The 23,463-nt window shown below is 48.5% G+C and overlaps 1 protein-coding gene across 4 annotated transcripts in view; it reads right to left on the reverse strand.

Moving 5' to 3' along the window:
* The window catches only part of LOC146830109 (solute carrier family 52, riboflavin transporter, member 2-like), a 299,887-nt gene that overhangs the window by 134,068 nt on the left and 142,356 nt on the right, over positions 1-23,463 (reverse strand). The window lies entirely within an intron of this gene.

Below are 23,463 nucleotides of genomic sequence, written 5' to 3' on the forward strand. Positions count from 1 at the left end.
GGTTGCAGGTGGGGCCCACTGGCACTCTTTTTTGTGGACCGGAACTTATTTTTCCTCAACAGACTTTGATCCAGAGCAAGACAGAGAAAAAGAAACAGGAAAGAATCAGAAGAAAAAGACGAAAAAACTGTGGGAAATAGAGAAAGCAGGGATGGAAACCTGCAAGAGTGAGATGAAAGGGTAGGGAATGTCTGGTGGTGGATAAAAGTGGCATAAGGTAGAATCAATAGCAGTATTTGGCACCCCAATATTCATTGCATTAGCAGCAACCTTCTGGCCACCGGTACTTACTATTTGACAATTTAATCATTGGGCAGCGTTATTGCAAGAAGGGCATTCTAGCACCACACCTTCTCTTGAAGTGGTACAGAAATCCTGGTGGTTAACATAAATCTAACTGTGAATTTAGGTTTGACTGAGGCCGTCACTGCCTTGGCTCCTTTCTCCCTGCAGCTTGGTCTCTGGCTCCACCAGGAGCAATTCTGTCTGTGGTCAGTGTGGCAATGAATTCCAAAAGAAATTATCACTCCAAAGAGGCTGGAGATTCCAGAGCAACTCGTTCAGGACATCATGTGCAAGTGCATTCTGGGGAATAAAGTCCTGAAGACTGCCAGCAGAGTGACACAAGGGAAGATTTTTTTTCCTCCTTTTTTTGGGGCATTTCATCAAGGGTACCAAACAATCATGCAGTTATTCAGCTAAGAAGAAATTGACAGTGTAAGATTGCTTCAAGAAGGCATACTACCATATAAACACTCAGTATGATACCTCGAAACAACTCATGTGAAGATTTTGATAAATTAAAATGATTGACTGAATTATGGGGAAAGGAATTAAAAAAGGGAACTAAAATAGGTACTTCTATTCTAATGGCAAAGGAGACAAAAATGGGTTAAAAGTACTCCCATTCCCAAACTCATATGGAAAAATTTCTCATGATCAACCCCTACAATTGTTTATGAAGACTTTTCTGACGCCATAGTAAAAAGCGACAAGAGCCCCTCTACCCTTAACCAGGGTGGAATCAGCTGCATTAAACATAAAGGGACTCACTATTAAAGAACTCGACGCCCATGACAATTGTTTTCTCTCTCGAATATTTCAATTGATCTATCAAAAAAAGAAGTTGGCTCAGTATCTGGAGACTCAGATCTAGACTCTGCATCTTTTTTCCAGATAAAGAGGAAGACTTTGAATGGACAGTGAAAAAACGGGATAGGGTACTGGCAAAACAGTGAGCAAGCAAAAGGTGACTTACTCGGATTTATTCACTATTCTCAGTCTATCAAGTTGTGCTGAACCATCTCTCAGCACGATTTATCATTTAATGATGGCACACAGTGATGAGACGCAGAGAGACCTCCAGGTCCCTGCAGGGGGTGATCCATAAGTCATCCAAGTCCTGTGCAGACATTCCAAACAGAATGAATTCAGTAGAAGAGCTTACCTTAACAAGCATTGGCATAGCCAATAGGTCTCCCCTTTGGGACTATAAGTGTTTAGCCGTGCAACAGTTAATGTTGTTGCAGTAAGGATATTGTGCTGTATAACTAAATACTTATAAAGGTCCCAAAGGCGAGACCTATTGGCTATGCCAATGCTTGTTTCTTTTTTAAATGCATTCTGTTTTCCTCCGAGGAAAATGGGCTGCATTTTTAAAACAAAATGGTTTAAAAAGCAGTCACAGACATGGTGGTCTGCTGACCCCAGCAGGCCACCATCCTAGTGAGAGCTGGCCATTCCCAATGGGGTCGCTAATTGCAACCTGCCTAATGAATATCAATGAGGCAGGTCGTTTGCGAGCCCATGGGGAATTGCAAACAGTGTCTGAGACACTGTTGTGCCTTCCATTTTGCGAGTCGCAAAACGTCGCTATTTGTGACACGCAAAATAGAATGGTCGTACATCTGGCCCCAGGTTCCTTCTCTTCCCGGACTCAACTCTGCTGGTTCAATAGCAACGGAAATCGTTTGAGGCTGTAAAGCAAAAACTGAGGACATTGAACATCAAACATATGCTCCTATTTCCTACCCGGCTTAGGGTTACTTATGCCTCCAATTCCTTCCTCTTTGGTGCTCCCCGAGGTGGCATGGCAACGGCCCCAGCGTGGCAACTCTCCCCTGCCTTGGGGCCCACTGCCTCAAGGGGACATGGGATGGGCAGGGCTTCTCCCAGAGCTCACGGCAAACGAACATGATCTTGTAAGAGGAGGGCTGGCACTGATGGTTCCCCAGCTTCCGCTGCCATGGGAGTCGATCGCCTCAAGCATAGGCGCAGATGAGGGGCTGCCAACACCGAGGGGCCCCACTTTATGAGGGTCCAACTACTCGGGGGACCATTGCTGAGCAACACACTGATGGAACAATGAGAGAGCCCAATGCAGTTATATGACTTGCCTCACCAGCAGCCCGATATCCTAACTGAGGGGTTCTACTCCGGAGGGGGGCCCTAGATGGGCTTGCGGTTATGTCATGTTAATACATTTTTAAAGCACACGAATACCCGAGGGTGTCTTGGCGCTAATTCGGCATAACACGGAAAAAGAAGAGGAAGACTAGATGTTAAAAAGCCATGTTTTAAGCAGTTTCCTGAAGATCAACAAGGTGGGAGCTGCTCTGGTGTTTATAGGCAGACTGTTCCAGAGTGTGAAGGCTTCTGAGGCGAAACAACTACCCCCCCCCCCCCCCCCCCCTCCATTTGAGTCTTTTGATTCTGGGGCGGGTAAACATCATGGAGCTTTTAGATCGCACGGTCTCTGCTGGGTACATGCCATGCGAGGGACTGTTTGAGATGGAGGGGGCCTGAGTCATGAAGAGCTTTGTAGCTAAGGCAATGAGCCTTGAATTTAATTCGGCTGCTCACTGAAAGCTAGCGGAGTACTTGATGGCAGCGGAAACTGCCTGGAACTACGGAAAATCAAGGAGAAGTCTAGCGGCCGGGTTCTGCATACTTTGGAATTTCTTCAAGTACTGTTTTTGGAGCTCTACATATAATGCATTACGGTAGTCCCGTTCGATGAGCATTAGTAGTGTAATGGATGCTTTCCTTGAATTGAGCGGAATGAAAGGAACAATCTTCCTGATAATTCTCAGGGTGTTAATAACTGAGCTAATGTGTTTACTAAAATTATACTTATCTATAAGTATTTCTAGATATTTCACTTTTTGAATCGGAGTAGGGAGTGCTCCTAGGTCAGAAGGCCAACAAGAAGGGCTCCAGAATTGGGGTCTATTACCGAAAAGAATGACCTCGGTTTTGTCAGAGTTTAACTTAAAGCAATGTTTGCCCATCCAGTTACCGACAGCTCTCATACAGTTGTGAAACTGGGGAATGGTGTTATTGTCAGAGGCAGACACATTGATCGCCGTATCGTCAGCGTAAGATGTGGGGGGAAACCCAAAAGATCTAATCGGGGATGCCAGTTCTGTAACATAGATATTAAAAAGTAAAGGGCTCAAGGAGGATCCCGGAGGGACCCTGCATGGAAAAGAAAACTGCCTAGATGATACGTTCTCCAGCATTACTGAGTGTTCTCTGCCCACCAAGAAGGACTGGAGTAGAGCTTTGTTGTTAATGCCAAATTGTTTGAGGCGAGATGAGAGTGGAATGATCAACCGTATCGAAGGCCGCCAACAAGTCGAGAAGAAGCGTTGCTGCCGAGCCTCCTCTGTCCAGGATGGTTCTTAGCTCATCAATGGTTTTTATCAATGCCGTCTCTGTGCTATGTTCGGCCCTGAAGCCAAATTGTGTGGGGTCCAGTAAATGATTTGATTGAACGAATTGTGTAAATTTTTTACTAATTAGTTTTTCCACGATGTTTGCAGTAAAAAGTAACCTGGAAATAGGAAAATAGTTTGCCGGGTTATCTGGGTCCAAGTTAGGCTTCTTGAGAAGTGGCAGAATAGAGCCTTTTTCCATATGTCAGGTCCCAGTGCTAAACATCACGTTAAAGACGTTGGTTAAGTAAAAGGCAATAGGATCAGGGATCTCTCGAAGAATGAAGGGGGGCAGGGGTCATAAGGCGACCCAGATTGGTGGATTTAATAAAACTGAGGCCTTATGGTACCGTAGTGAAAGTGAAGTGGCCGACTTTAGATAGGGAGCTGCTGACAGGGGAGCTAGAGTCATGAACAGGAGAGTGAACTATAGAAGGGCTAATACTCGAGTCAGAGGTGCTTGAGGAAGTGAAATGTTATACATTTGACCTACTTTATCACAGAAGTGGGCGGCTACCTTTTTTCGAAAAAAGATTGGCTATTGTTGGATCCTTTTACCTCTGGCTCTTTGGTTAGTTTACTTATGGCCTGAAAAAGTTCTCTCGCAGAATGCTTGGAGGATTCAATTTGTGGATTTTTTATTGATAACTGCCTAGTACTTGGCAAGGGAGAGTTTATAGATTTCTTTGTCGTAAGAGTTATAATTGGTTCTGTATTTTTTCTCAGGCCTTCTGAAGTTTTGCTTCTCAAGGCGGAGGGCTTTAGTGAACCAAGGTACAGTTTGTTTCATTCTGTCGGGGCGGGGGGTTTGAAGAGTTCCCCACAATACCCAAGTGACATTACTTACTTGTGTGTTCTGCTCTTGTTGGGGTAGCAGATGCTTCTTCGGTGGAAGTGTGTGGAGGGGTGGGGGGGGCAGAAGAGTCGGGGGGAGTACAAATAGAGGGTTTTGGCCACAGTTTAAACAGCAGCACAGACCGGGGGATCCCGACAAATCGTTTTTCTATCCTAATCTGCAGCTGGAGAGGGTTGATCACCAGATGAGGTCTGACCCAGAGGAGCCCAGGGAGATCCTGACGATAGGGAATTATCCTCCACACGTCCGACACCTCATGACATCCTATTACAGGAGACACATCTCCTGGGCACTCACTGTCCCTTCCTGGCTTGATATGGCGACGAGATGGTGGGGCTCCTCAACCTAAGCAATTTCTATACTTTGAAGTTCAAAACAATATAAAAAAATAACTAGTATACACCAAACAAAAGTTCGATTATTGAAATCTTTTAATTAAAAATCAAATATTGGTACATTTTTAACTTTTTCAATTTTGCTTCTTTATTTTATATATTTAATTAATTTTAATATACTCATTTTAATATTATTCAATTTGATGAACTCCGAGGGTGTGGAATACTAATTCACATAGGTGTACCTATGGGGTCTTTCCTGGTAACCTTGGCGTCCAGCATCAGGCTCTGTAATGTCTGGCGGGTCTGGAATCCAGACATACACCAGCTGCACACAAAACGAGGTCTTGTATTGACCTATTCATCCTGCCGGCCTCCGACTTACTCCGCTCAAGAGGCACCTGCGTCCTCCCAAGTGACCTATTCATCCTGCCGCCCTCCGACATACTCCGCTCCACAGGCGCCTGCGTCCTCCCAAGTGACCTATTCATCCTGCCGGCCTCCGACTTACTCCACTCCACAGGCGCCTGCGTCCTCCCAAGTGACCTATTCATCCTGCCGGCCTCCGACTTACTCCACTCCACAGGCGCCTGCGTCCTCCCAAGTGACCTATTCATCCTGCCGGCCTCCGACTTACTCCACAGGCGCCTGCGTCCTCCCAAGTGACCTATTCATCCTGCCGGCCTCCGACTTACTCCTCTCCAGAGGCGCCTGCGTCCCCCCAAGTGACCTATTCATCCTGCCGGCCTCCAACTTACTCCACCCCACAGGCACCTGCGTCCTCCCAAGTGACCTATTCATCCTGCCGGCCTCCAACTTACTCCTCTCCAGAGGCGCCTGCGTCCTCCCAAGTGACCTATTCATCCTGCCGCCCTCCGACTTACTCTGCTCCACAGGCGCCTGCATCCTCCCAAGTGACCTATTCATCCTCCCGCCCTCCGACTTACTCAGCTCCACAGGCGCCTGCGTCCTCCCAAGTGACCTATTCATCCTGCCGCCCTCCGACTTACTCCACTCCACAGGCGCCTGCGTCCTCCCAAGTGACCTATTCATCCTGCCGGCCTCCGACTTACTCCACTCCACAGGTGCCTGCGTCCTCCCAAGTGACCTATTCATCCTGCCGCCCTCTGACTTACTCCACCCCACAGGCACCTGCGTCCTCCCAAGTGACCTATTCATCCTGCCGCCCTCCGATTTACTCCACTCCACAGGCACCTGCGTCCTCCCAAGTGACCTATTCATCCTGCCGCCCTCCGACTTACTCCACTCCACAGGCGCCTGCGTCCTCCCAAGTGACCTATTTATCCTGCCGGCCTCCGACTTACTCCAGCCCTCGAGAGAGCCTGGAGAAGAGACCCAACACCAGACAACATGACCACCCTCAAGCTCGCCACCCGAAAGCACCATCAACTGATCCACGCCACCAAGAAAACAGCATTCAGGGAGAGGCTGGACAACAACGCACACAACAGCAAGGAACTCTTCAACATCGTGAAAGAGCTCTCCAACCCCAACGCCGGAAACAACGACGTCACACCATCGCAAGACCTCTGCAACTCCCTCGCCTCCTACTTCCACAACAAGATCGCTGACATACACAACAGCTTCAGCACACAACCTACGCTCCTCACGACCGCACCAACGCCCCCCACCACCACCATCCGCGCCTGGACCCCGATCAACACCAAAGACACCATCCGCACGATGAACTCCATCCACTCCGGATCACCCACCGACCCCTGCCCTCACCAAGTCTTCAACAAGGCTGACGCTGTCATCGCACCCCACCTGCGAGACATCATCAACTCCTCCTTCGACACCGCCACCTTCCCTGAGAGCTGGAAGCACGCCGAACTCAGCGCTCTACTCAAGAAACCAACAGCGGACCCCACCGAACACAAAAACTACCGTCCCATCTCGCTCCTCCCGTTTCCAGCCAAGGTCATCGAGAAGACCGTCAACAAGCAACTGGCCGCCTTCCTCGAGACGAATGGATCCCTCGACCCATCTCAGTCGGGATTCAGGGCCAACCACAGCACCGAGACCGCCCTCATCGCTGCCACCGATGACATCCGAACCCTGCTCGACAACGGAGAAACAGCGGCCCTCATCCTCCTAGACCTCTCCGCAGCATTCGACACTGTCTGCCACCGCACCCTAGTGCAGCGCCTCAGCAACGTCGGAATCCAGGAGAAGGCGTTGGAGTGGATCATCTCCTTCCTCGCCGGAAGGACGCAGAGGGTCCGCCTACCCCCGTTCAGGTCAGAGGCAACCAAAGTCATCTGCGGCGTTCCTCAGGGCTCCTCGCTCAGCCCCACCCTCTTCAACGTCTACATGAGCCCCCTTGCGGCCATCGCACGCCACCACAACCTCAACATCATCTCCTACGCCGACGACACACAGCTGATCCTCTCCCTCACCAACGACCCCACCACCGCCAGAACCAACCTCCACGAAGGGATGAAAGACGTAGCCGAGTGGATGACGACCAGCCGCCTGAAACTGAACTCAGACAAGACGGAAGTTCTCATCCTGGGCTCCTCACCCTCCGCCTGGGACGACTCCTGGTGGCCCCCAGCCCTGGGCACCGCACCCAAACCAACAGACCACGCACGCGACCTGGGCTTCATCCTGGACTCCTTCCTCTCCATGACCAGACAAGTCAACGCCGTCTCCTCGTCATGCTTCAATATCCTGCGCATGCTACGAAAGATCTTCCGGTGGATCCCCACCGAGACCAGGAAGACGGTCACCCAAGCCCTCGTCACCAGCCGACTAGACTACGGCAACACCCTCTACGCCGGAACCACCGCCAAGCTCCAAAAGAGACTCCAGCGGATCCAGAACGCCTCAGCCAGACTCATCCTCGACATCCCCCGACACAGCCACATCTCCGGGCATCTGAGAAATCTGCACTGGCTCCCGGTCAACAAGAGAATCACCTTCCGTCTCCTCACCCACGCACACAAGGCCCTACACAACCAAGGCCCGAGATACCTCAACAGCCGCATCAACTTCTACACTCCCACACGCCAGCTCTGATTGACCAGCCACGCCCTCGCCGCCGTCCCCCGCATCCGCAGAGCCACTACAGGGGGAAGATCTTTCTCCTACCTTGCCGCCAAGACCTGGAACTCGCTGCCGTCCCACATCCGCCTGACCCAAGACCACCTCGCCTTCAGGAAGCAGCTCAAGACTTGGCTGTTCGAGCAGTAGCAGACCCCCCCCCCTCCCCTAGCGCCTTGAGACCCTCCGGGTGAGTAGTGCGCGATATAAATGTCTTGATTGATTGATTGACTTACTCCATTCCACAGGCGCCTGCGTCCTCCCAAGTGACCTATTCATCATGCCGGCCTCCGACTTACTCCACAGGCGCCTGCGTCCTCCCAAGTGACCTATTCATCCTGCCGGCCTCCGACTTACTCCACCCCACAGGCACCTGCGTCCTCCTAAGTGACCTATTCATCCTGCCGGCCTCCGACTTACTCCACTCCACAGGCGCCTGCGTCCTCCCAAGGGGGAATTCAGATCATTTCCCGGTGTCAATTCAGACTGGGGGGACCCAGCCTCACGGACAGTCTTGCTGGCACCTTAATGCGCGGTACTGGAGCAATACTGAGATCGCGCGCTCCATTCACAGTAACTGGATGCCTATCTTGCCCTGGATGGGACTCCGTAGAGTCACCTGGTGCCCTGTGGGTGGTGGGCAAAGCATACATGTGAGGAGCTGCTCACTCACCCCAGGGCAAGGGAGAAGCAAAGTCAGCACCAGGTGGAGGAGGCAGACGCCCTCATGGCTCGTGCAGAAGCCCAGTCAGGACAGGACGAGACCGATAGATGGAGACTGACAGAGCGTCAGAGGCCACGCTGCCTCAACGAGGCACGGGTTTGCTGACCACGCTGCCTCAAGGAGGCACGGGTTTGCTGGCCACGTTGCCTCAAGGAGGCACGGGTTTGCTGGCCACGTTGCCTCAAGGAGGCACCGGTTTGCTGGCCACGTTGCCTCAAGGAGGCACGGGTTTGCTGGCCACGCTGCCTCAGCGAGGCACGGGTTTGCTGGCCACGCTGCCTCAAGGAGGCAAGGGTTTGCTGGCCACGCTGCCTCAAGGAGGCACGGGTTTGCTGGCCACGCTGCCTCAAGGAGGCACGGGTTTACTGGCCACGCTGCCTCAAGGAGGCACGGGTTTGCTGGCCACGCTGCCTCAAGGAGGCACGGGTTTGCTGGCCACGCTGCCTCAAGGAGGCACGGGTTTGCTGGCCACGCTGCCTCAAGGAGGCACGGGTTTGCTGGCCACGCTGCCTCAAGGAGGCACGGGTTTGCTGGCCACGCTGCCTCAGCAAGGCAAGGGTTTGCAGGGTCTATGAGATGGGTAAATCCAGCACACTCCTCTATTGGTGAGCCACACACAGCACAGAGGAGAGCGTGATACTGAACATTGTGGATCCGGAATGAGGGCGAGTTGTGGAGGCTTAAGCAATGGCATCTGCATTTGCGAAGTACCAGAGGGCGCTGCGCCATGGATGGCGGATTTACGGCTGCCTACGCCACCAGCACCGGACAGAACCGAGCCTGAACATACGAATACTCCTGATGAAATCAGTGAGGCACCTTCGGATATTAACTCTGGCAAAACGTCGGACTCCGACGAGGTTCCCGGTTGAATACTACCAGAACCCCCCCCCTCCCAATCCCCCCACTGCTAGCCCTATCTAATGAGGCCATAGTGAACGTCCACTTACCAGACGGGCTGAGTGTGCAAACCATAGTGCTTCTACGAAAAAACCAGGCAACCTCCGGAGGACTGTGCGTCCTACTGGCCAATCTCTCTAATCAAAAGTGAACTCAAACTATAGGCCAAGGTCCCGGTAAACAGATGCGTTAAGGTCATTTACAAGACGACTCACTTAGATTAATGTGCCATAATGCCTCAGCGTGGTACGCGGTCTGCATCCGGAGGGTACAAGCGGCCATGGCATATCGAAGCCGGCTCACGGACCCAACACCTTCCTACTTACTGATTGTGAAAAATCCCTGGATTCCTGGACTGAGATTTTCTCCCAGTCCCCTTGACTGGGACTCGGACAGATGGCATGGCAGAAGCAAATGCTGATCCACAGGTTGAGCTTCCTACATGGAGGCATTTATAGATCCCCGCTTCCGTAGCCTGACCCCACTGGTCCATAGGATGCGGGGAGACCTAGAGAGGTGGACCCCCTGCCACTTCATGTACTGGGGAGGGTGGCTCTCTTTAAAATGATGGTTTTTACGTGCTTTTTATATGTCCTGCAAACTTTCTGTTTTCCACACCCACTTCCCAGAAAGTGATTTACAGGGATACAGTCCAGAGTGCGCTCATTTCTATGGGCCGGCTGGGGGCCGCACATCGTCTTCGGGAGATGTGTGCCGTCCACCTTTGATGAGGGTCTTGCGGGGGCAGATTTACATTTGTATTATTAGGCCTGTCAGCTGGGGGTCCCTAATGACTGGCTTCATGGAGGTGGGCAAGACCTGGCCTACAAAGTGGAACTCATGTCTATGGGCTGGGATCCCATGGTAGATAGGCTGCGCATAGCGCTCTCCCTGACGCCAGCAGAATGGTGTTACTGGTGTGGAGCTCGGCATTGCGCTGGACCGGATGTGCAGGCACGATCACGCTTAAGACTACGATTTGGAGGAGTAACTGGTTGGGACAGCTAACTAACTTGGTTTGGGTCCATCCTGAAACCAGGCAAGCCACCTAATTACACAGAGTCTTTAATTAATTGCGATATTAAAATACTAGCCAAGTTGTTGGCAAACTGGCTGAGCCTTCTCATGGAGAGACCAGTTTGCCCCGATCAAGCGGGCTTTGTGCCGGGTAGGGCCCCACTGCACAATCTGCGCACACTGTTCTCCATTATCCAAGACATAAACCCAGAACGGGCTCCACGCGGGAGCGTGCATCCTTTGAAACCCTGTTTAATCTATACGGGAGCACCTGAAGGCTATGATCATTAGAACAGCCTCTACAACAGAGGTCTTCAAACGTTTTTGCTCTGAGCCCCCCTAAGCAAAATGTTTTGAGGTTGGGGCCCCCCTCCAAAACTTAATGGCAAAGATTGGGGAGCAGGAGGGAGAGGGTTGCGTGCAAGTGGCAGGTCTTAGGAGCTGATTTCAGGAGTACTTTTTCTATAGCTTATAAACTGCACTAAATATGAGACTAATAAAACAGCAAATACATCAAACAAAAACATGCATTACCCCAAACATACATATCTCCATAATCGGGGTGGTGTGAGCCTCTCACACTCTTGGACCCCAAAGCAACTACACCTGCTGCGCTATTGATAACTGTAGTTCTGAGTAGCTGGCTACTCCTCTGCATCTTTTACCTCTTCCCCACCTTGACAGACCATCACCTCGGTCCTAATGCTAGAAAGCAAAATAAGCTGCCAAGCCCCTTTTTTAAAGGTAGACAGTCATAATTGGGATGCAGTGGGCCCCACAAACCCCTGGGCCCAGTCCTGCTGCACCTGCTTCCTTAATGATATTCAGCAGTGGCCACTTACACTCCTGGCAGCAGCGCCAGCTTCACTAATGAATGAACCTTTAAAAAATAAATAAAAAAAACACTTATATTGTCCCCTTCTTTGGGGCATCTCTCTGAAGAAGCTGTCTCTGGCCATTTGTAAACATAACAAGCATTTACAATGCAATGGTCTCGGCATTGTTAAAGTTAGAGCTATTGGCATTGCTCATGACATTATTTTTGTTATGTTTTTAAAACATTTAAAGAAACGGCATTGTTATTTACAATGTCAATAGCTTAATCACTCTCAAATGCGAGACCTATTGCATTTGCACCCACACACAGAGCCACACACATAGAGCAACCCACACACAAATAGAGCCACTCACAGAGCCACCTACACAGACACACACGCAGTAGCCCACTGACCTATTTACATTATGTGAACTTTGTGATCTGCATGGTACATGTTCTTTGCTGCAGGCACATTAACCCTATGTGCTACCTTACAGTTTTACAGAGATATAATCTGAAGTGAAACGCATCCACTGGGTAAAGAAGCACATTTTTTTACATTGAAGACACCATATCATATTCCAACATGATCTACATGTCAAATATTCTAAGGCTCGGCTCCTGCACTAGCTTAAAGCAGAGCCAGGGCCCTTGTTCTGCCCCCCATGTTAATTTGTTGGCTCGCCGCCTTTAATTCCCAGGAGTGACCAGAGGTATATTCTTAAAAGTGCTCCAGGATTTTTCACCATTTTGCGATCTATATAGAGACATCATTCCTTGTAGTGAGGGGGGGTCATTCACATGAGTAAGAGGAGAATCACATCTCAGCGGACATGAACAGCCGAACATCCTTCACATTTCCCAGAAGTAAGTGGCGAACATTCTCAGCAGTCCTACACCCTTCCAGGAAGTGTTTAAAGGAGCAGTATTAGGACTGAGGAAAGAATTCTATGCTTTGCGCCTCGCAAATTGTATAAAAGCGCTAGAAGTGAACAAGGACACATTCACCACCAATACCAAAACTGAGCAGAGGAGCATTCCTCTCCGCATAATTCTTACACGTGGTAAAGAGCGGAGAAGCATTCTACAGAGAGGCAGAGGTGCCCGGCGTGACCACTTGGCAGCTGACGCAGATGGCTTTGAAGATGGTGTGGGCTTGCAAGGAGAGCCAGTGGAGTTCTGGATGTATGCAGTTACCATACTCATGCATGCAAGCAACTAGAACGAACTGTAACACTACTCTCGCATGTTCTCACATTACAGTGCCAAGTGAGATGACACACCAAGAATTAAATCCCAGGAAAGGCTAAAGAACCATACTGCCTGGTGAGCTAAAAAAACGTGCGCACCTATTGACAGCACAAAAGAGGCACAAGCTTACAGGGCTTTTATAGGCGCCATAAAGTTTAATCTATGCAAGATTCACTTAGATAAAATCTCTGAATTATAGAAGGTCAACGACCTGAGGTGAATATGGTTCCTTCAAAAAACAATTCAGTGTACCGAGCAGAGGTAACACAGTGACACCTTTGCATAATAAAGGGGAAATTACCAAGTAAAAATCACCCTTTGGTCCTCCACCCCACCTGAAAATATAGGGCAGCAAAGAAAGTATCACAAATGATGGCTTTCAAACAGATACTGTACGTCACACATTGATGAAGGCGCACGTTACACTGAAATCAAAAGCGCCATCAATCTCCAAATCCGCCGCTGAGAAATAAGACTCTTAAAATCACAGCCCTAACTCGGGAATAACAATGAAAGCACAATGCACACGTCACCGACAGAACCGTTGAGATATTACACAAGATGCATTCATCATCATATTCTTGGACCACAACACAGCATTCCTCTCCGCATAATTCTTACACGTGGGAAAGAGCGGAGAAGCCTTCTACAGTCCTCCATCCCAAGTGCTGCACTCTGTTACACCCTGAACCAACGCCAAGAGACGAAGCAATTTTGAAACTAGGCGCTATACAAAAACGGCGTAAAGCAGCTCAACACGGACCGTGAGGCTGAGCGGATTCTACCCTGTTACCAGGAAATGCAACAGGAAATGCAACAGGTCTCGCCTGTGGTTAAGTTAAAGCCATTTGCTTTGCTAATGGTATTGTATAGCAAAACAAATGGCTTTAACGTAATAAAAGGCGAGACCTGCTGCATTTTTAATGCTTGTTTAAATGTAGTGCCGCATGTCTTCAGTTGCACATCGCACTGCCTTCTGCGCGAGTATAGGACTGCCGTCTAAACTTGCCCATCGAATATCTTTTCAAAACATTGAGCGGGGAATGTGTAAGACATAAATAACTCTCCTGCAGGAGTGACACACGGGTGGTGAAGCTGGATTGGACTGGAATCCAGGGAAAATAAATGCATTTAATAGCGCTATCACATGGTACTGCAACTCAAAGTCTATTTGGAAAATCAAAAATACAGCAACTCTGCGGCGTTAGGCGGCTACAGATTCAATGCGGACTCTCAATCTTTGTGTGGAAATGAATGCCCAGTGCACAGTCCATGAAACCTGCAGCTGCCGGTGTGCTCTCTAAATATCACAAACAGGGGTTTAAGTGGAATGAACAAATGGGGGGGGGAAGTCTCTCAAAGGGGCGTGGCCGATGTAGTTATGGGAGTGGCTCAAAACGCCTAAGCCTAATCTGTGCATAGCATAGTGTGCGGCCGACTGTTATTTTGCTGTTTCTGTCATTGCACACAGATATAGAATACAACAAATAACATTACACCTACAACAAGTCAGGACTATTGGCTTTGTCTGTGGTTGTTAGTGGCATAAGATAAATAAGCAACAACTATGGCTTTGATGGGAGCTGAGGGCACAAACTGGCAGTTGAAACCTCCCTCACCCCTCTCCCTGTGACAGCCAAGCAGAGGCAGGGGATGGGGGGGGGGGGGGGGAAGGGGAGAGAGAGAGAGAGAGAGTGAGACTTTGCAATCCGTGGGACTTGGGCACTGCTGTAGTGTTGTGGTCATGTGATCCCACTCTAGAGCGGGGTGCAAGGGGGATTGCATTTCTGGTCCTCTGATGATCAATGTAGTTCGGATCGGTGTTAAGTTACAACGCAAATAGAACGGTACTCCTATGTTAAGGAGCCACCCTTTGTGATATTTTCTGGAAATGTGACATCAAATTCCCTGACCATTCTCCTCGCCTGATTCGTTTGTGCTCCGGGTTCATAAGATGCAATAATGCTTTATTGGCGAATTTTAGTCGTTTCAGATTTTAATCCCCCAATTCACTTTGTTGTTTTTTCCCCACCACTTAAAAATCATTTTTCCTGAGACAAACTATTCGATCATAAAGGAGTTGGCTACCATCCCCAACAAGGAAATGATACATTTTTAACATACAAATATTGGTATTGGCCACACCACAAATTCGTTTTCTTTCGAGCGTCGCCTTTCCGCTCTTCCCAGAGCTTTGAGACTAGAACGGGTGGTCAAATAACACAATTAGATTAAAAGACTTTCTGAAGAGACCAATTAAAGTTTAAAAAGTACCCTTTTTAGTGGCGGTCACGGACTGGACAGCCTAAGTGTTAATACACAACAGTGAACACTAACTCGAGATGTTTAAATTTGAACACAATGCGATGTAGAGAAAGCGAGGAAAAGGCAACAACACTACCTGCTGGTCTGGGTCTCTTCAGTTTGGAAACAAACCCCTTTGCCCACCAAAGGTGGAGATGAACTGGCAATAAAATCGTCGACTTCAGTTGTCCACTGCGTTTCTGAAATAAAAATAGTTTTCACGTTTTTTGCTTAACGAGTCCCTCGATGGGCTCTTGTTACGTCTCTTCACGCAGCAGTGCACTTTCTGCAGAGTTTCACTGCAGGAACAACAGGTGCTTTGTATAAAATCGTCCTTCAAAAGAAAAGCAGCAAAGAAGGAATCCAATAAGACCGCTTCTGCTCGCTAAATAAATTCATATCGTAAAATCGTGCACTGCGCCATGTGTGCAAGACATCAACCACGTGCCCGCCCTGGGGAGTCCTCGTGCAGAACAGCGGGATCCAGTGTGTTTACCCCACGAACTCAAACGACGCAGCATTCCCAAAATGCACCGAAACCTACGGCTAAGAGTAGAGGTCGACTGTTGATAACGACCCCCTAAAAAAGGCTGAACATCGATTTAAATGAGGCACATTAGTGGAACCGCGTGATGGTTAAAAGGAGAAACGCAATTCAGAGTTTAAAAACAAGCACACCACTGCCTTTCTCCGAGGTGAACCAGAAATGCCTCGGAGAAAGGCAGCGGCATTTTCGGATTCGGGGGCGTGTTTTCGCATTGGGAGCGTGTTTTTCTTTTTCTCTCCTCTTGCCATTGGCTGGAGGAGAGAAAAACACGCCCAGCGAAAAGTAACAAAAAAACACGCCCCCGAAACCGAAAAGGACGGGGCTTGTTTTGCGAGACAAGCCTCTTCTCCAATGGCTGGCCAGCATTTAAGAGGCCAGCCAATGGAGAAGAGGGGCGGGTTCATGCCCCTCTTCTCCAAGTCATTAAATCTCGCGAGCGAGACTGCGCAAGCGCAGCCTTTGCTAGCCGAGACCTAAAAATGAGTCCCCGTACAGTGCTCCCTATTCTGGGCCTTCTGTTTGACAATATCTATGAATCTAGCTCCTTTCCTCTTGTCTTCTGGACCATTGCTGTGAGGCCCCCAGGGGTCGAGAGGATTCGGGCTCTGGATCTGAATGCAATCCTGCTGGCCTTCTTCCTGCCACCCCCTGGACTCAACCTTCACACAAAAACTGCCCCTGAATGGTTAATGTTGGCTCTGAGGAGCCTCTGCCTGAAAGTGAAAGGTGTGGTGGTAGTGCAGAAAGTTAAAAAAGAAACCAGCCGTTAATTGAGTCGCATAAAGCAAGGGCCACTGGAATTATGAGTTTCTGCGGCAGCAGCGTTTTCCACATAATTGAGTTTACCGCATTTACTACATAATTCATAATCTGCAGATTCCAACAAAAGAAACTTGATTCTACCTCACACGGAACACAATTTACTTAAAACGTGGCAAAGTGCTCTGGAGCAGTGGAAGGCCCTTTGCAAAGAGTGACTGGTAATCTTGTAGTTGCTTACTGCTGTATTTAGGTGTTTAATAGATTTGACACATAATCCACCATCTGCTGATATTCCCAAAAACAAAAAAATGGTTTTAGGTCAAACGGTTCCAAAGTTAGTAAAAATGCTATGACACATGGTGCCGTGCGGTGGAAGGCACTTTGCAAAGCTGGCCTGGTCTTCTTTCTGTTGCTTATAGTTATATTTCGGTATTAAACTGGTCCTAATGAGGTGCAATCAATGCCCAGACAGTGTTACCAAGTTTTAAAATGAAAAAATAATGAAGCAATATTATTTTAAAAACGTGCCGCATAATTTGCCTATTCTTGCCGCATGATTTACTCAACTCTATCGCATAATTTGGCCCTCTTCTGTCGCATAATTCCAGTGGCCTTGCTTATACCCTGGACCTCAAGCTAAGCATTCTAGGTTTGTTTGAGGTCCAGGTGCTCACCAAGTCTAGAACTAGGCCCGGTAGCTCTCAGGCACCTATGACATGCCTACCGAATGTTAGAACTACCCACTCTTTGATGTGCGCATTTTAAATGTTAATAAATAAAAAATATTACCTCTACATCCAATAATATAATATGACAACCGTGAACCGAGACAAGTGAAAGCCGCAATCGCTCCTCGTGCTCAAAACCAAACACAGACCAGCAAGACTCATCCTCGTGAAACACAAACAAAAGCATAAAAAAATAAACGATGGAAAACGCAAATTACAAAAGTTGTATTTATTACTGCACAGTTAAAACGCATATTCAAACAAACTCTCAAACAAATATAGTTTTCACCAGGACAAAAACACCACAAACTGATTTCACATTAAGTATTTGTGCAGCCTTTACTTATTGAAACAGAGAAAATACACGTGTCAGGCAAAATAAGCCTGTCCATTCATAATTACACAAATTGCAAACAACGCAAAATTGGTTCCTCTGTTTTTGTTGAGGGTCGTTCATTGACCAGAGCTTCTTTGATAATATATCTATACCTCACTTAAAATTATGTACAGGGGTCCATAAACACGCTCATGCGGTTTCAGACCCGGATCTTCATTTCACCCGGGGAAAAAAACCTTTATGTAACATGGATTCATGAATGCCTCTTCATCTATGCAGCATTAGGTGAGCAGAAAGATGAGCAATGGTGAAGGTAGATTTGACATGTTTCTGCACCAGAGAAAATGTTCCGTGTCCCAGCCCCTGTTGGGTTTCACTTGCGTTGTGCTTAATACAATGCTATTCCAATTGGGGACATTTATGTGCGCTCGAGAGTTCTTCTACTACGTCTGTTTAATAAAACATATGCATTACTTCAAGGGAGTTTCAAAGTCTATTCACTAACGGTCTTTAAAGGCTAATTGTGAACAGGAAGCGCTGCAACGCCCAGGTTTCCTGGCGACACCCTCCTTTGCAGCATAAATCATAGGTCCCCTCCCTCAACCAAGTAACTGCATATTTAACCCCTTCGCTGCGGCGGGAATTCCGCCGCAGCGCTGGGGGGTGCGGGGGGGGGCAGCGCGGTGGCCCGGTGCTCATGACGGAGCCACTCCGTCCTGAGCCACGGTTGGGCTGTGCTCATGACGGAGTGGTTCCGTCATGACTCCGCCCACAGCGCTAATCGCCCGCACAGGCGGGGAATTAGCGCCGCTTGGGCGGCGCGGCCGCCAACGGCCGCAGCATGACGGAACCACTCCGTCACGAGCACACGGCAACCGTGGCTCATGACGGCGTGGTTCCGTCATGAGCACGGAAGGAGTTAAATAAACCTGAATTGAAATTAGTGGCGTGAATAACAGATGAAATCTCAACATGAAGAAATAACTAGCAGTTGCAATGCAATAGGTCTCACATTTATGCGAGTTTGAGTACTGGCATTGCCTTTTATTTATGTTTTGGTTTTTAAACATAAATAAAAGGCATTGTAATTTCCAATGCCAGTAGCCTAAATTTCGCAAATACAAGACCTATTGCATCCCAAATGCTTGTTAGTAATCTCTTTGGCCCTGCCAGCCACACTCAGTGACCCCTGCCCCCAGGGCAGTCAAAATCAGGCTCGGAATAAATGAAGACAGCCTGGAAATGCAGCAAATAAACATCGCTCGCACTTCCAGGCCATCTTCATTTACATATACTTGCAGAGGCATTCGCGCCCCCCTGGGAACTCATCCAAGCGCCCCTGGGAACCCATCAATGTCCCCCAGGGGGGCGCGCCCCACAGTTTGAAGACCTCTGCTCTACAACAACTACGATCCGTCTTAAAGAGGCAAAAAACTATTCCCAAGCTATATTTGCCTATATCTAAGAACCTACTGTTTTTAACTTTGAATGGGACCGCCACTACATTTATTGGCCCTAAGTATTCTACTAAAAGCAACCATTTTAAAGAAAACGGAAGATATATTGCGTGGCCATTTTATAATTGATATAGAGGCCCTTCGGGGAAGTCGTGTAACAACATCCCGACCGCAAAATTGAGAGCAGAGTACGTCACCAATAATAGGTTGTTATTGGTCGTTTTTACAATCTAAGAGAGTTTATTGATTGGTCTTGAAAAAGATGGTAAAACTTTACATCCATCGAAACGCGTTGACGCACTACTAACTACATAATTTGTGAACACGGGCGGCGGTGAACGAGTAGCAACCATAAACTACCAAGTTCAACGCCCTTTGAACTCTTACCCCGCGGATATGTACAATTTTAAAGGCATACTTTGTTTGTCTGCGTTATACTCTTTTTATTTAGTACTGTTTATGTTTTTTGTAATTAGACTGTATGAATTAATTTCTCTTTTTTTATGATTATTGTAAGGTATATTGTCCAGGAACTCATTGTTCTTTTTTACTTGTGATCTTGTCAATAAATTACATACATTTTTTATTTAGAGAATTTTATCCTCCTTTGTTTATTTGCTGATTATATATGGTTCAATCTTCTCTAGCATGGATGAGTGAGATAGAATTGGAAATGGTGTCAGCTGGCTTGAAATGTAGAAACTGAAATACGCTCAGGTAACACAGTTTTGTCCAAAGGATCCTTTTCCCCTTTCACTGTATAGTGCCCTATTCCTTTCGTTTTAAGAGGCCCCTCTTCTTCTATTTGACAGTATTCCTGGATGCCAGAAAAGCGTTTGACTCCCTAGAGTGGGACTACTTGATGGAGGTGATGGGGCGCATGGGGTTCCCCCTGAGGTACATGGCATGGGTGAGGCGGCCTTACCACAAACCAACAGCAAAACTGATCATTAACGGCGAACAATCCGCCGCGTTTAGAATCACCAGAGGCACCAGGCAGGGCTGCCACCTGCCGCCCCTCCTATGCGCGCTGGCGGGGGAGCCATTGGCAGCCATGCTCCGGCAACATCACAGGGAATATGCACTGAGATACCCGTCCAGACATGTGCTGGTGTCACTCTACGCGGATGACATCACGTATGCAAGGGATCCCCAGGCTGGCCTCAACGGAATAATCAGGTAAATCATTACGTTTGGCGCATTTTCAGGCATCACAAACTGGGAGGAGCCCCAAATCTTTCCTCTCACTCCAAACACTCCTAGCTGTCCACTGCACTATCCGCTGAAATGGTGCGATATAGAACTTAAATATTTAGGTATAATTATTACTAAGGACATGGAGGAACTGCTGAGAGCTCGCTATGGTAGAGCATTGAATTCTATAGCGGATGCCAGAACCAGTTGGATCGAGCTGCCACGGTCACTAGCCGGACGCATCGCACTAATGAAGATGGTGGTTCTGCCGAAGCTCTCATACCGGTTTATAAACATTCCATATGCCCCGGGATGCCCTTTTTTTCAAAGCTTGAAAAGCCAAGTGATCCACCTGTAATGGGGGTACACAGCCCAGAATCCAGTGGGAGACTCTCACGATGCCTTTCACCCAAGGGCATCTGAAGCACCAGAGCTATACTACTTAAGTGCGCAAGCACATAAGCAATATACTGGTACAAGCCCCCTCCCTTCATGCCGCACCTCGCGGTGGAGCAGGGGTACAGGACGCCTATACCACTAACTGGCTTTCTGGGAACAGGCTGGAAGGAAGCTGGAGGAGGGGATTCTACTGTCACTTGCACCACTGAGGCCTGGACAAATATTGCAAAAAGACTGCGAACACCTATGGTATACTTGCCTGCACTTTCATTAGCATATCACCACAATCTCCCAGTAACGCACGAAGGGATACGTGGGCGAGTGCTGCGCAGATACAACATACATACCTGGGGGACATTGTATACAGAGAGGAGGTTTAAGCGAAGGGAAGAATTTTTGGGTGAAAACACTCCCTCACCTATTGAGCTCTTCATGTACACACAGTTAAGATAGGATATTAGGAAGGCAAAGACGAATTCCCCTACACTAGCCCCACTACACAACCTACATCAAGCTAGCAACCCCTCCCACGCGGCGTCGCGTCTTTACAGGGATGTTCTTACGTTGCGAATTGGCACCAGGAATGATGTGAGAGGAGGCTGGGAAGAGGAGCTAGGGCACACACTGGATGACGCGCAATGGCAATATTGCAGCTAGCAGGTAGAAAGGATTACGACTAGTAGTCAGCTAAGGATTATCCGTTTCAAGCTTTGCATAGGATGTATTCCTCCCCAGCACGGCCACACCGGTATATGCTAAAAGACACTGACCACTGTGAGAGATGTGGGTTGGGAGGGACAGATATCCTTCACCTGGCTTGGGCGTGCAGTGCAGTGCAGTCTTTAGGTACTGGGTGGAGGTGGGAGAGTCTCGAACCTGTATGGCGAATGCACAGATAAACATTACCCCGCTGGTTGGGCTGCTTGGCTACACCGACGGCGTAGAAATATCAGTCGGGAGGTTTGTGGCGCTGGGACTACTCTTAGCAAAGCGCAGAGTTGCATGCCAATGGCAAAGGGGGAGAGCTCCTAAGTGTAAGGAATGGTTAAAAGATATAGTATACTGCCAAGAACAAAACAGCACATACGCAGAACTATTGCCGCAGAGCTCCAGACCACGAGATGTATGGGGCCCCGTCAAGGCATATCTCCTCCAATCCTCAAAGGCGGTAGCGGTTTGTGAAACCGCCCACATCGTACCACAGGCTGGCACCCCTTGAATCCCCCCTAAGGAACTATTGGACCGTGGGAGATGAGCAGAACTAGTCCTGAAGTAGCAATACTCGGGTACGTAACCCTCTTCTGAATCTGCAGAAGATGTCTGGTGGATATGTTACTAATGTGAATGCTTTGAACCTCTGTTTTTAGGTCTCGCCTGATCCAGCGCATGCGCTGGTCTGGCGAGACATTTTGTGAGGGCTCAAAAAAGTGCTACCACTGTAGCCTAGGGCTACAGTGCATGTGCGCGGGCGCCTCACTTTCACTTTTGCGGCCCCACGGCCGCTTTGATGTTCTCCGTGAGCCTGTTTATTACTTCTATGTAGTAATGGTGGCACCCGTGCGCCGGCATTACTACAGAGCAGTAATAAACAGAAACCAGCATTGGCATAGCCAATAGGTCTCGCTTTTGGGACCTTATAAGTATTTAGTTATGCAACTGTTGCATGGCTAAACACTTATAAGGTCCCAAAAGCGAGACCTATTGGCTATGCCAATGCTTGTTAAGGCACTGTCTTGAGTGCTGCATGGGTCTATTGACATATCTCTCCGCATTGCTCTTCTTGACATGATGGAAGATCTGGGGGGCAGCGGGAGCAACCATGTGCTTATGGGTCTGGCGCCAATGGCCACCAAAAAGGACATAGGCCAACTATGGAACTCAGCGCACCCGCCCATGGTAGCGGCCTGATACACAGCTATGGACTGGTGCGCAAAACTGGAGGAACAAGCTTATGCTGCACGAGGGTGCCCCCATGAACACACGAAGATTTGAAGGAAATGGTGGGAACACTATGGCCGACAAAGAACATTATTTTAACAGCACATGTGATGATCAGTCTGCAGTTGTAATGGCTTGTTTGCTCTGTATGATTCATGGTCTGCTTTCCTTTCTTCATAAAATCAATAAAAATTGGTTTATTAAGTAATAAGTATCCAGATTGATTAATATGTCGAGGATACACAGCTCTACTTGAGTTTGCTCCGCTTCAGATATCAAACACATCAAACACCCTGCACATCACCCAAACTTGGATGTCCAGCGCCTACCTGGAGCTCAACCCAACCAAGACACAATTCCAGGTATTTTCCAAGAGCACGAAACAGTACAAACCTAGCTCAATGACAAACTGTGATGGCTTTGAACCCCAACTTCCATGCAATGCCAAGTCACCGTTTCACCCTGGAAACCAACATCACCATCAAGGAATAGAATTCCAAAAGAATGAAGATGGCCTGGTACCAGCTCTCTCTTCTACACAAAGAGAAACAGTTTCTTCCAGACAGCAGCTTCAGAACTGTTGTTCAAGCACTCATTCCCTCGCATCTGGATGGTGGTAACCCAGCCTCCACACCGACACTCCTTAAGGGCTTCTTCCTACATGCCGCTGCACATCTCACCCAGGGGATGACAAAACCTATGATCACATTACCCTCATCTTGATGGGACTCCATTGGCTCTCATTAGCGATCCATACCATGCTCAAACTAGCAGTATCACTTAAGCAGCGGCCAGCTCCGCTGGTTCTCAGTACACCCGACAGAGGACACCAAGAGACTACAGACTAAGAGGTGTAAAAAAGAAAGAACAAGGCAGCAGGCCTTCTCCATCTATGCACGGAGGATCTGGCACAGCATCCCTGTAGCCATCAGGACCACCCAAGGCTGCTCCAATGTAGGGACGAGTTGAAGACTCCCCTCTTTGAAGGACACTAGAGCAGAATACATGAACAGTCCACAGACCAGCTGCCTCTTCTAGAATGTGTTGACCTTGTAAAGCACTCCAATGCCTTCGTGCTAGATTTGAGCTATAGAAATATCATACTCATACATACA

This window comes from Triturus cristatus, chromosome 5_1 (assembly GCF_964204655.1).
Source record: "Triturus cristatus chromosome 5_1, aTriCri1.1, whole genome shotgun sequence".
NCBI lineage: Eukaryota > Metazoa > Chordata > Amphibia > Caudata > Salamandridae > Triturus > Triturus cristatus.